A 13,544-nucleotide genomic window follows, 5' to 3' on the forward strand; every position below is an offset into this window, starting at 1 on the left:
TACTGACTCAAGGTGCCACAATGTGGTTATTCCATTGAACAATCCTTATAGCTTAGGAAAAGCTCAACAGGCATTTCAACCCATTGGCAGCCTTGACCAAGGCAGAAGAGGGAGAGATAAGAAGAGACTGGAAAAAATCAAATGAAAAGAAGCCTTAGTTTGTTGATATGAATCTGCAGTCAAAAAATGACAGTGTAACCCAGCACTCGACCCCCAGTTTGGTGGGTGCTGAAGTGGAGGTAGTAATGCAGGAGGAGGTAGGAAGGATGGTGGCTGCCCTTGCTGCTCTATTGCACCATACCCTAGGTCAGCATTGAAGTATGCTTGCAAGAAGATGATGCTCTGTTTCGTATTGCAGATGACTGCAGTTCCCTATGCTGCATGATAGTTACAGAGAGCTTGTGAAGGCAGATCACCCTGCCAGGGACTGCAGATCTAGTTGGTGCCAGCTTTGCAGGCATCATCAAACGGGGTATTCTGGCAGCTGATCATGGCATGCTTTCCTTTGTGCAGTAGCATGACATACTGTGATTGGGGTGCTTCTGAGGAATCATTCAACATTATAGCTTGTCAGGCATTTACATATCTTAGTGCTGCCATCAGGCCTGCTGTGCCAGCCTCCTTTGGGAGTAGGAGCCTCTGTATGTACTGATCGTCTACCAAGGCAAGACATGTTCAGACGAGGGTGAGCGGGTACTGGCAAGAAGAGCACGGAGTACCTCCTGTGTAGCCTGATCTGCATGCCACTGTTGACCCTCCTTTTCTTCCACCTCAGAAATGGAGATTCCCATTGGAGCCAATAATGGTGCTGGGGGCAAAATAAATACAATTAGCATGAGGACCGTTGAGAAGCTAAGTGCCAGCAGAGAAGAAGAAAACACAAAAAAAATGAGAGTGGTTAAGAAATTGTTGAAATGCACTTATCTTAACGTAACTGTTGCATTTGATATACTTACCATTACTCATCTGTGGTCTTCTGGGCTAATGCAGCAGAGCATGTCACCTGCTACTATCAGGTAGTTGCTGTTTTACAGAGTATCAAAATGCCCCCCCCCATTAATTTCACGATTAATTCAGGTAGTTTTGAAATCCTGTACATGGAAATATGTTTTTGAGCTGTAGATTTTTACCTGGCAATCTGCAGATGAAACTGGCTTAGGATGGGATAACGAAAACAGAATAACGCTCCTTCCTCCGGGTTAGAAATTTGATCAAGCAACAGTGGAAGATATTGAGCAATTGGGATCACTGATCACTCTTTGGGACTACTTGAAGGCAATGATCTGTAGGCAGATAATTAGTGTGGCTGAAGTGAGAGAAAAGGACAAAAATAAAAATCAATTAGAGGTGGAGGTTGGAAAAGAAAAATGGGAGTTCTGGTTCCTAAACGACCTTTAGTGAGTTGCCAGGGAAAATTCTAAAATATAAATTACCAAGCAAACAGAGTTGAAACTGATTTTTGAGCGAAGTGACAATGCAGGTAGGTTTCATACTTTGCAGTTAACGTGGCACATCAATGGAAGAGTTTGAGTCCAGATAGATTGGTGTACTTAGTACAGGTAGACTATCCTTTATCCGAACTTCCGAAAACCGAAAACCTCTAAAAACCGAAAGTTTTTTTGTTCAGCGTAAGTCGTGCGCACGACATGACCAGAGTGGCGCATGACTTACGCTGAGCAGGGCAGAGGGTCACAGAGTTCCCTCCTAGGTAGGAGATTGCAGGCCGAGCCGGGCAGTGTGAAGGAGGTACCGGGAGAGTGAACCCAACAATACAGCGGCCCGTCCGATATTCTTTTCTCCCCCCTGACCCGACCCGAACCGAACCGCGGCCCGTCTGATATTCTTTTCTCCCGACCCAACCCGAACCGCGGCCAGTCCGATATTCTTTTCTCCCCCACCCCCCCCCGACCCGACCTGAACCGCGGCCCGTCTGATATTCTTTTCTCCCCCCCGCCCCCCCCCGACCCGACCCGACCCGACCGATATTCTTTTCTCCCGACCCGACCCGAACCGCGGCCCGTCCGATATTCTTTTCTCCCCCGGACCCCCCCCCCCCCCCGACCCCGACCCCGACCCCCCCCCCGGACCCCCCCGACCTGAACTGCGGCCCATCCGAAATTCTTTTCTCCCCGCGACCTGATTTGCGGGCCAGCTTAGTAGGAGTCAGCCGATATCCGGCTTTCCAGAGAAGCAGGAAGGGGAATGAGACACGGAACAGTCGCAAGAGGTAGCCTGAACTTTTACAATTTATATTAAATACAAATTTCCCAGTCTTATAATAATACCTTCTGAAATCCGAAAAATTCCGAAAACCGAAACTCAGCTGGTCCCAAGGCTTTCGGATAAGGGATAGTGTACCTGTATTGAAGATTGTACTAAATGTGCAGGTTAAGAACACGGAGTGTTGTAAAGCATTGCCTCTACCTTGTAGTAAAAGCTGAATATAATACCAAGATTTAATTGTATTATATTGTGCTTCCATTGTTAAATACATAAAAGAAAATCAGGAAAACTTGAATTTTGACGACAAATCTCCTTGTGTTGGTTCCAAATGGGAAGTCGGAGCGAAGGTCCTTCAGCTTCCTGAATCGGCCTTTATGGCACAGCTCTTTAACTCAAGGATCTGGCTGAATAGGTAAATCTTCCTCAGGTGATATCTATTTTGAGGTGTTAAGGGCACATTATTAGTTGCCTAATCCCTAGTGTCTTTATGACACTTGCTAATTAGGGATGCCCTGAGCCAAAGGGGAAGAAGATCTTCCATTAAGGATCGGCTCAATGAGTCAGAAGTTGCAAGAGTTCAAGCAGCAAAACCTCACTTTGTAGCAAAGCTGTGCCAGTCCTCAGCTGCTTGAGAGAGTACGGTAGTAATACTGGGGTAGATTTTCCTGAAGCTGTCGGGAAGGAGGCGGGACTACAACTTTCGGGTTTTAGACCCGCCTACTTCGACGTCCGGCCAATCCGCGCGATTTTCCCTTGATTGACCTTGTTGAGCCCACCCAGCGGGCTCAGCAGGCCAATTAAGGGCCACCCGGCAACAGGTGACGTCACAGACTGAAATTTCATCTGTCAAGAGTTCTTGACAGATGAAATATCAGTGTCTCACAGCTGTTTGAAGCTGTGAAAACACTGACAGTCTGAGTTTTAACATGAGTCCTTCTGCACAGACGCAGTTAGAACTCTTACCGGCACTCAAAGCTGAAGGCTGTCACTTTTCACAGATCGCAGCCATTCAGCTTTAAGTGCCGGCTGAGTGATGCAGCTCCCGACACCTACAGGAAGAAAGGCTGTGAAGGTAAGTACAGGTAAGTAAAAGTTATTTACACCCTTTAGACACACCAAACACACTTACCTTTGCACTCATGCACCCATCACTCACCTGAACACCGACATCGCGACCCCTCCAACTCCTTCAACCCGGCGGCCCGCTGCTCCAACCTGGCGTGGTTTGGAGCCGCCGGGAATCCCACACGAAACCCCTCAAAATAGGGATTCGGCTAAAAACTGCCTGTTAACTACCTGTTAACAGGCAGTTAATTGGCACTAATCCCTTCCCGCCTGGTTTCGGCGGGTCCCAGTGCGGGGCGGGTATCCGCCGCCCCTGAAACTTGCGTGGGGTGGGGTTTTGGGCAGAATGGTGTCGGGACCCCCAAATTCGGGATTTCCCCCCCCACACGCCTGAAACCCCGCCTGACGGCTCCAGGAAAATCAACCCCACTGTCTTGAGAAACATGGAAAGTGGAACTGTTGCTACAGTTCTTTCATTTGGAATGGGGGCAGGTATAGAGGCAGGTGTGGGACAATGGGGGGAGGTGTGGGGCAATGGAGGGAGGTGTGGGGCAATGGGGGGAGGTGTGGGGCAATGGAGGCAGGTGTGGGGCAATGGAGGCAGGTGTAGGGCAATGAGGGCTGGTGTGGGGCAATTGAGGCAGGTGTGGGGCAATGGAGGCAGGTGTGGGGCAATGGAGGCAGGTGTGGGGCAATGGAGGCAGGTGTGGGGCAATGGAGGCAGGTGTGGGGCAATGGAGGCAGGTGTGGGGCAATGGAGGCAGGTGTGGGGCAATGGAGGCAGGTGTGGGGCAATGGAGGCAGGTGTGGGGCAATGGAGGCAGGTGTGGGGCAATGGAGGCAGGTGTGGGGCAATGGAGGCAGGTGTGGGGGAATGGGGGGCGGTGTGGGGGAATGGGGGGCGGTGTGGGGGAATGGAGGCAGGCGTGGGGGAATGGGGGAGGTGTGGGGGAATGGGGGGGAGGTGTGGGGGAATGGGGGGTGGTGTGGGGGAATGGGGGGCGGTGTGGGGGAATGGAGGCAGGCGTGGGGGAATGGGGGAGGTGTGGGGGAATGGGGGAGGTGTGGGGGAATGGGGGGGAGGTGTGGGGGAATGGGGGGTGGTGTGGGGGAATGGGGGGCGGTGTGGGGGAATGGAGGCAGGCATGGGGGAGGTGTGGGGGAATGGGGGAGGTGTGGGGGAATGGGGGAGGTGTGGGGGAATGGGGGGCGGTGTGGGGGAATGGGGGGCGGTGTGGGGGAATGGAGGCAGGCGTGGGGGAATGGGGGAGGTGTGGGGGAATGGGGGTTGGTGTGGGGGAATGGGGAGGTGTGGGGGAATGGGGGCTGGTGTGGGGGAATGGGGGCTGGTGTGGGGGAATGGGGGGGCGGTGTGGGGGAATGGGGGTCGGCGTGGGGGAATGGGGGCCGGCGTGGGGGAATGGGGAGGTGTGGGGGAATGGGGGAGGTGTGGGGGAATGGGGGGAGGGTGTGGGGGAATGGGGGAGGTGTGGGGGAATGGGGGGAGGGTGTGGGGGAATGGGGGAGGTGTGGGGGAATGGGGGGAGGGTGTGGGGGAATGGAGGCAGGCGTGGGGGAATGGGGGAGGTGTGGGGGAATGGGGGGAGGGTGTGGGGGAATGGAGGCAGGCGTGGGGGAATGGGGGAGGTGTGGGGGAATGGGGGAGGTGTGGGGGAATGGGGGCTGGTGTGGGGGAATGGGGGCTGGTGTGGGGGAATGGGGAGGTGTTGGGGAATGGGGGCTGGTGTGGGGGAATGGGGAGGTGTTGGGGAATGGGGGCTGGTGTGGGGGAATGGGGAGGTGTTGGGGAATGGGGGCTGGTGTGGGGGAATGGGGGTTGGTGTGGGGGAATGGGGGTTGGTGTTGGGGAATGGGGAGGTGTTGGGGAATGGGGAGGTGTTGGGGAATGGGGGCAGGCGTGGGGGAATGGGGGCAGGCGTGGGGGAATGGGGGCAGGTATGGAAGAATACAACTGAAGCATCTCAAAGCACCAGGTTACATCATTGCTAGGTTCAGATCTTCCGCAGAGCAGGCAATAAAATCGACCGTCTCTCAGCGTTAATCTATTGGAGGTTGAGTTGGAGGTGTGGGGCAGAGGGGAGAGACCCTAATCCATGCTGTTTGGCATTATATTAAAATACAGCCTTTTTGGGGAGGAGTGTGGGGGGGTGGGAGGGGTGGGGGTGGGATTGGGTGTGGGTGTGTTGGGGGGGTGCGGGTGGTGGGGGGTGCGGGGGGGTTGCGGGGGGGTTGGGGGGTGGGAGTGGTGTGGAGGGCGGGGGGGGTGGGGGGGTGCGGGTGGTGTGGGGCTGCGGGTGGTTGGGGGGTGTGGGGAGGGTGGGGGGGTGGTGGGCCTGTTTAATAACATTAGGCGGACTGTTGTCCTTGTGGTCAACTTTAACCACCAGCGGGCTTTGGGCTTTGGGCAGGGGCAGGGGCAGGACGAGCGCAAAACTGGCTTGCTGCCCTAAGTTTGAGGCCCGGGGTATGTTAAAGAAAAATAGAAAGACTTGCATTTATATAGAGCCTTTCATGACCACCGGACGTCTCAAAGTGCTTTACAGCCAATGAAGTACTTTTGAAGTGTAGTCACTGTTGTAATGTGGGAAACGCGGCAGCCAATTTGCGCACTGCGAGCTCCCACAAACAGCAATGTGATAATGACCAGATAATCTGTTTTGTTATGTTGATTGAGGGATAAATATTGGCCAGGACACCAGGGATAACTCCCCTGCTCTTCTTCGAAATAGTGTCATGGGATCTTTTTCGTCCACCTGAGAGAGCAGACGGGGCCTCGGTTTAACATCTCATCCGAAAGACGGCACCTCCGACAGTGCAGCACTCCCTCAGCCCTGCATTGGAGTGTCAGCCTAAATTTACGTGCTGAAGCCCCTGGGTTGGGACTTGAACCCACAACCTTCTGACCCAGAGACGAGTGTGCTACCCATTGAGCCACGGCTGGGCTTCAACTGCATGTCACCAGTCAGCTGCCCACCTGAAATGGGCGGAAAGCGTAGCTGGCCGGCAGGTGGGAGAGGAAGATCGCGGGGAGGTGTAAGGGAGGAAAGATACCATTGACCAGCAGCCCCTTAATGAGTCAGACTGGATCTGACATTGACTTCTGATGACAGAGTAAGAGAGACTACATTTTAAAAAGAAGCATGCCATTGTTTTGAACACAGCTCATGCACTGACACCAATTCTCAGAAGCCGATGCACTTCAAGGGGTTTCCCCTGGCTGTACCACTGGAGCACTCTGATCTACTGAGAGTACCTACAGGGTTCCATGTCGGAGCCCATCAGAATTGATAATACCACGGACATATCTCAGCAAGTACTTATTATTCAAAGTATTTATCCCTCGACCGTGTCCATTCTATCTCCCGCACTTCTGCCCTCACCCCTGCCCCTCCCTCCCGGAACCACGATAGGGTTCCCCTTGTCCTCACCTTTCACCCCACCAGCCTCCACATTCAACGGATCATCCTCCGCCATTTCCGCTACCTCCAAAGTGATCCCACCACCAAACGCATCTTCCCCTCCCCTCCCCTTTCAGCATTCCGTAGGGACCGCTCCCTCCGAGACACCCTAGTCCACTCCTCTATCACCCCAAACAGCCCTTCCCCTTCGCCTGGCACCTTCCCATGCAAGCGCAGGAGATGTAACACCTGCCCCTATACCTCCCCCCTTCCCACTGTCCAGGGCCCCAAACACCCCTTCCAGGTGAAACAGCGATTTACTTGTACTTCTTGCAATCTAGTATACTGTATTCGCTGCTCACGATGCGGTCTCCTCTACATTGGGGAGACCAAACGCAGATTGGGTGACCGCTTTGCGGAACACCTCCGTTCAGTCTGTAAGGGTGACCCCGCGCTTCCGGTCGCCTGTCATTTTAATTCACCGCTCCATTCCCACTCGGACCTCACCGTCCGTGGCCTCTTGCATTGTTCCACGGAAGCTCAACGTAAACTCGAGGAACAGCACCTCATCTTCCGATTAGGCACTTTGCAGCCTTCCGGACTCAATATCGAGTTCAACAAATTCAGATCATAACCTCGGCCCCTATTACTTTTTTATTTATAATTTTTTCCACCCCTTTGTTCTGGGTCTTCCTTCCCCCCCCCCTTTCCTTTTGTTTCTCTCTCCCACCTGGCAGCTGTCTCCTATCCTGCCAGTACATTTCACACCTAATCTCAGCTGTCTTTTGTCTTCACTGGCCTATTACCATCTTGTCTGGTTTCGAATACCTTTTATTGTCTCTTTTACTTCACTTGTTCGATCGCAGCCCTGCCTTCGATCTATTTTATTTTCATTCCAGTTTTGAAGAAGGGTTTCGACCCGAAACGTCAACTCAAATTTCTCTCCACGGATGTTGCCTGACCTGCTGAGTTTTTCCAGCATTTTCTGTTGTTACTTATCTCCAGAGTTACTTTCCATCTTAATCTACTACACTGACTTGCTCATGAAGGTTTTTGCTTTTTTTTTCCCTTTTCATGTGAGAATGTTGACAGAACCGCTTTCTTCTGCCAGCAACCTAAAGCAAAGTTCACATTATTATTGCTAAATTTACTCCGAAGGTAAGATATGTAAAAGAGATGCAATGCATGTGGCCATTGACTGGAACAGTCAAAAGCATAATGTTCTGGGTTTTAAAAAAAAATACATATTCGTACTACTGTGGAAGTTTAAAAACCAGACACACCGCATTCTCCAATTTGTTATTTCAATATATTTTGCTACACCCCTGCCATTTTTCGGTTTGAAGATGTTGTGTTGTTAGTTTAGTAAAACACTGTTTTCTGATGAATACCTGAATTCTTCATGAGATGCCTCTCAAATCGTGACACTGTTGTGTGCAAAGATGCATTAGCAGCTGTTGTTGTCACACCTCAGGCAGGCACAAACAAGTTTCTTCTTCCCAAGTTTGCATTTTGGTGAAGCATTTGCTTAACAGTCTAGAGACTTAACAAGGTGTTTTATATATTAATAATGTATACAGCAATAGCATGAATTATTCATTTCAAGACGAGTAGGATAGCGAGAATATGCTGCTAATGAAATGGAAAACTCAAAGGACTACTCATAATAAGTCACGATTTGCCGCATGATCTGTGCTGAATGTAGCGAGAGGGCTCGTGTGAGTAAATTTTATAGAACTTGTGGTGTGACGGTTAGTGCATGGTCTTTAGAAGTTGCTGTAGTACAAGGACTATTTGGATAATTGGCTAGAGAAGCTACTTTGTATTACTTAACCACCTAGGTAGGAAATCCTTATCCATTACATAACAGTTGCTTTAAAAATACATTCTGCTCCCTCTCGTAACACGAGAAACACCATCAAGAAAGATATTGAAAATGTACAAGTATAATCATTTAAATATATGACTTAGAGAGAGAATAATGGATACTTGGGAGTAATTAGTGAGCTACGATCTCATTCAGGATTTAACTGAAGTTGTAAATCACAAGAGTGAAGCTTGACTGGTTTATAATACTCATTCCCGATGCCTGCTTTTTCCCAGTGTACCCTCCTCTTTTGAAGGTCTTGACGCTTGTTGGGCTTGTTGCAGCAGCCCTCCAGTACTGTGCCCATGGAGCCCTCCTTAACGTGTGAGTCTCCACAGTGAGTGTTGGCAAGTTCTTCAGTCGTAAAGGGCGTCACAACGGAGCCTGATCCTGTTCTCAAATGGGGTCCACACATGCACACTATCCAGCAGGAGTTACCGCATACCAATCGGGAGAAGGAACTCTGCCTGATGTTTTTATCCTCTCCCTAGCCAGGGTCACTGAACCCAATTATAATACCTCCATTTTTACTGAACATTTTTACTGAAGTTTAACTGGCAGTTGATTACTAAAAAATAACATGCATAGTCTAGACCACAATAAAGATACATGTGTGCTGTATAAATAGAATTTGAACTGCCTCGCCGTCCCACCCCCCCAGTCCATGTTGTGTTCCTGCCACATGCTCTTATACTCTGGTAAAAATACAGGGGAGAAGAAACAACAATGTTCACTGGGTAACTGGCAGTTAAGTCACTCAGACACAAAATTAATTTGAAAGGAATTTATGTGTATTTTGTAATGGGAAAAGTTTCTACTGTAGATGCTGTAGACTAGGGACTGGTTAAAAGCGGCTGTTATAAAAGTGTGGACCCTCCACAGAGAGCTTGTTCAGTCTTTGCAGTGATGGCTGTAGTGGTACAGGTCACTCATTAAATAGATTTTAGTGCAGCTCATGTTTCATAGTTAATTTTGATAAAATGTGTTACATGAAACTGCAACAAATAGATTTTCAGCCCCGTCACACTTTAATGGAAAAATGCTTTCAGCCAGGGGTCACTTAGCTGGAAAACAGTATTTAAAATAAATAATTAGGCAACCACAAATGCTTACTGCCACACAAATAAAAATTGTGACTCTTCCTGCAACTGTCTCTGCTTCTTTCTCCCTTGCTAATTCTTGCTCTCTCCCTTTCTTTGTTTATTTTCCATTTCTTTTTGTGTTACTGGAGCTGGGGTCTGGGGACCATCCTGTTACACAGCAGGAGCATTATTTTTAAGAAGTTCCAGAGTAAAGGTTTTAATGCTCAGGTCTGAAGAACCTTCTCCTTCGACCATCTTTTGACCCACAACTCATCCCTGGTCACACGGTGTCCAGCCCATGCTGCCCAGCCCCAAACCCTTTCTTGCCTGCATGATATTGGACCAGGAACCTCTCAGGGCTGAGACTCTGCCCTCAGGTTCATGGCCGGTACTCTCTTCAGTCTCAGGGCAAGGCTTCTCTACTTGGGCTCAGACCTGGGCTCTGTCGTCGGTCTCATGGCTGGGACTTTTTCCTTATTTGTAGGTTGAGGCTTCACTACCACCAAAAGCTCAGATTCAAGGCAATAGTTGGTGGTATGGAACCTGATGAAGAGTCCTATCTAAATTAGCATGTCTTCATCTTTCCAATACTGACTAACCTCCAGTGTATTTCTAGCATTTTCAATGTGTCATGTCAGCTTGGCTTAATTTGGCGCAATTGCTTCTGAGTGAGAAGGTTGAGGCCTCAAACCTCACTGCAAGACTTGAACATATAATTGAGACTTCAGTGCAATACTGAGGAATGCTGCATTGTCAGAGGTGGCGCCTTTTGGATGAGATGTTAAACTGAGACTTGACTCTCTGTTCAGGTGGATCCTGTGGCACTATTTGAAGAAGAGCTGTACTGATGTCTAGGCCAACATTCATTGAGTTATATCGAGTGTACAGCACAGAAATAGGCCATTCGGGCCAACTGGTTTATGCTCCACACGAGCCTCCTCCCACCATCCTTCATCTAACCCTATCAGCATATCCTTCTATTCCTTTCTCCCTCGTGCTCATCTAGCTTCCCCTTAAAAGCATTCTATGCTATTCACCTCAAATACTCCGTGTACTGGCCGCGCTAGACGTGCTCCTATCTAGTTATCCAGCAAGTTAAACACTTATTCAAAGTAATTCCTCGTGAAGCCGTTTGCTGTTTTGAAGCTTTACTTGAACAAATTTGTGAAAAGATATTGCGCTTGGCCTAACATATGAAATCAGATTACATTGGATTGTGAAACCCTCATGGAATTCTCCATTACTCAGTTCAGGTTCTTCCTGGAATTCCACTTCCTGGGTCACACAGGAAGAAAGGTAGAGAGGTCAAATGACCTCTCACACAGGAAGAAAGGTAGAAAGGTCAAATGACCTCTGCTTCATACAAACTGCTAACACGATAACCACCACCAGAGGGTGCTATCTGCATATAAAATGGTTCATCAGTCCAGAACATCACTGCTATACAATAGCTACCACCAGAGGGTGCTATCTGCATGTAAAATGTCCAGAACACTCCGTGTGGCATCAAGTTCCACATTCTCACCCCTCTTTGGGTAAAGAAGTTTCCCCTGAAATTCACTATTGGATTTATTAGTGACTATCTTATATTTATCTTATACTTCTATCTAGTTTTGGACTCCTCACAAGTGTAAACATTTTCTCTACGTCTACGCAATCAAACTCTTTCATTATCATAAAGACCTCTATCAGATCACCCCTCAGCTTTCTCTTTTCTAGAGAAAAAAGCCCCAGCCTGTTCAGCTTTTCCTGATAAGTATATCCTTTCAGTTCTGATATAATCCTTGTGAATCTTTTTTGCACCTTCTCCAATGCCTCTATATCCTTTTTATAATATGGAGACCAGAACTGTTCACAGTACTCCAAGTGTGGTCTAACCAAGGTTCGATACAAGTTTAACATCACTTCTCTGCTTTTCCGTTTTGTCCCTCTAGAAATGAACCCCAGTGCTTTTTTTGCGGCCTTATTAACCTGCGTTGCTATTTTTAGTGATTTGTGTATCTGTGCGCCTAGGTCTACCCCATTCAGGCTCTTATTCTCCAAGCAGTATGTGGCCTCCTTCTTCTTCCTACCAAAATGCACCACCTCTCACTTATGATATTGAAACTCATCTGCCAATTACACGCCCATTTTGCAAACTTATTAATGTCTTCCTGTATTTTGTCACATTCTTCCTTTGTATTAGCTGCACCTCCCAATTTGGTGCCGTCCATAAATTTTGAAATTCTACTTCCGACTCTTGAGTCCAAATTATTAATGTAAATTGTGAACAACAGGGGCCCCAGCAATGGTCTCTGTGGAACACCACTTCCTACTTTTTGCCAGTCTGAGTAGCTACCCTTAGCACCTACTCTTTTTTTTTGTTTTGCAGCCAGCTTGCTATCCATTCCGCCACTTGTCCCCTGACTCCACATGCTCTGACCTCAATCTTGAGCCTATTCTGCGGTACCTTATCGAAGGCCTTTTTGAAAATCCAAATATATTCCATCTACTGCATTACTCTTTCTGTTACTTCTTGAAAGAATTCATTAAGGTTGGCCAAGCATGACCTTCCCTTTTGGAATCCGTGCTGACTATTCTTCATTATATTTTCGGTTTCTAGATGCTTTCCTATTGCATCTTTGAGTAAAGATTCCATTATCTTTCCTACCACTGGCATTAAGCTAACTGGTCTCTAGTTCCCGGGACTTGTTCTATCTCCTTTTTTAAATATAAGAATAACATTAGCTGTCTGCCAGTCCTCTTACACTGTTCCCTTTTCTAATGAGTTGTTATATATATCTAATAGTGCCCATGCTATTTCTACCCTAACTTCTTTTAATATGCGCAAATGCAATCCATCCGGACCAAGGGATTTATCTTCTCTAACTTTGATTAGTTTATCAATTATCTCTCCCCCTTTCTATCTTAAATGTCTTTATATTTTTATTGCTCTCTTCTTCTAATGCCATGTCCTCCTTATCAGTTTCCCTGATAAATACTGAGGCAAAGTAACTATTTAATATTTCTGCCATTACCTGTGAGTTTATCGTGTGTATCTCTTAGTGGCCCTATCCCTATCCTGAGTTTTCTTTTGTTATTTATGTGTCTGTGGCATGCTTTACTATTTCTTTTTATATTCCTCGATTAAATTAATTTTGTAATTCCTTTTTGCCTTCCTAATTGTTTTTTTTAAACTCCTTTCCTAACCTCTTCATATTCCCTTTTGTCAGCCTCTCCTTTATTGTCTCTGTATTCAGTGTGTGCCTTTTCCTTCAGTTTCAGTTTTGCCCTTTTCTCTTTATTCATCCATGGTGTTTCATTATTGGCTATTTTGTTCTTGTGTTTTAGCGGAATATATTTCTCCTGAATGCTATTGATCACTGTCCTAAATAGTTCCCACTGCTGCTCTATCTCTTTATCTGCCAATTTGGTTTCCAGTTTACCTTCCCTAGTTCCATTCTAATCCCCATAAAATTAGCTTTTTTCCAATCTTGCATTCGTCTTTGTCTTACTTATGTCTTTCTCATTCATTATTTTAAACCTTATTATGTTATGATCGCTATTGCCTAGAAGTTCCCCCACGTTTCCTTTTTTTATCTGCTCTGGTTCATTTCCCATTACTCGATTCAGTAGTGATTCCTCTGTTGTTGGGCTTCCTGCGTACTGGGTAAGAAAAGAGTCCTGAACACACTGTAAAAACTCCATTCCCTTTTCTCTTTTCCCTACCTCTTCTTGCTAGTTTATTTGTGGGTAGTTGAAATCTCCCATTATTTTTCTTCTACGTCTTTTACTCATTTCATAGATTTGCCTACATATTTCTTCCTCCATTTCCCTTCCACTATTAGGTGGTCTGTAGATTACACAGAATTACATAGAAATTATAGCACAGAAGTAGGCCATACGGCC

At 47.6% G+C, this 13,544-nt stretch overlaps 1 protein-coding gene across 2 annotated transcripts in view; it reads left to right on the forward strand.

The window, feature by feature from the left end:
- nphp4 (nephronophthisis 4) overlaps positions 1-13,544 on the forward strand; it is a 517,372-nt gene that overhangs the window by 195,793 nt on the left and 308,035 nt on the right. The window lies entirely within an intron of this gene.

The sequence above is a fragment of the Somniosus microcephalus genome, chromosome 25 (assembly GCF_052327205.1).
Source record: "Somniosus microcephalus isolate GS21.2 chromosome 25, FLI_Smic_1.0, whole genome shotgun sequence".
Lineage (NCBI taxonomy): Eukaryota > Metazoa > Chordata > Chondrichthyes > Squaliformes > Somniosidae > Somniosus > Somniosus microcephalus.